The sequence below is a fragment of the Grammomys surdaster genome, unplaced genomic scaffold (assembly GCF_004785775.1).
Source record: "Grammomys surdaster isolate TR1022 unplaced genomic scaffold, NIH_TR_1.0 125476, whole genome shotgun sequence".
NCBI classification, from domain to species: domain Eukaryota; kingdom Metazoa; phylum Chordata; class Mammalia; order Rodentia; family Muridae; genus Grammomys; species Grammomys surdaster.
The window spans coordinates 756,504-756,847 of NW_021620336.1; positions in this window are offsets into that span (position 1 = coordinate 756,504).

Sequence of the window (344 nt, forward strand, 5' to 3'; positions counted from 1 at the left end):
TCTCTCTCTCTCTCTCTCTCTCTCTCTCTCTCTCTCTCTCTCTCTCTCTCTCTCTCTCTCTCTCCTTTTACTCAAGGAAGAAATGAACTATCCCCAAGCAGTTCTGGCTTGAATATTGACCAGGCTAGGAGAGATGTGGGGTTTAGAGATTAAACCATGAAGAATGTAGAAACAAATAAATATGACAAGGACTAGTACCACTGCCAATCAAAGCTCCAGATCAGCATATTTAAGATAAATCCAAAGTTCTAAAGCATACATGCAAATGAAGAATTTTAAAAATAAAAAGAAGCTAGACTCTTTTATTTGAGCTTGTCCCAAATAAGAATATACATGATGAACCC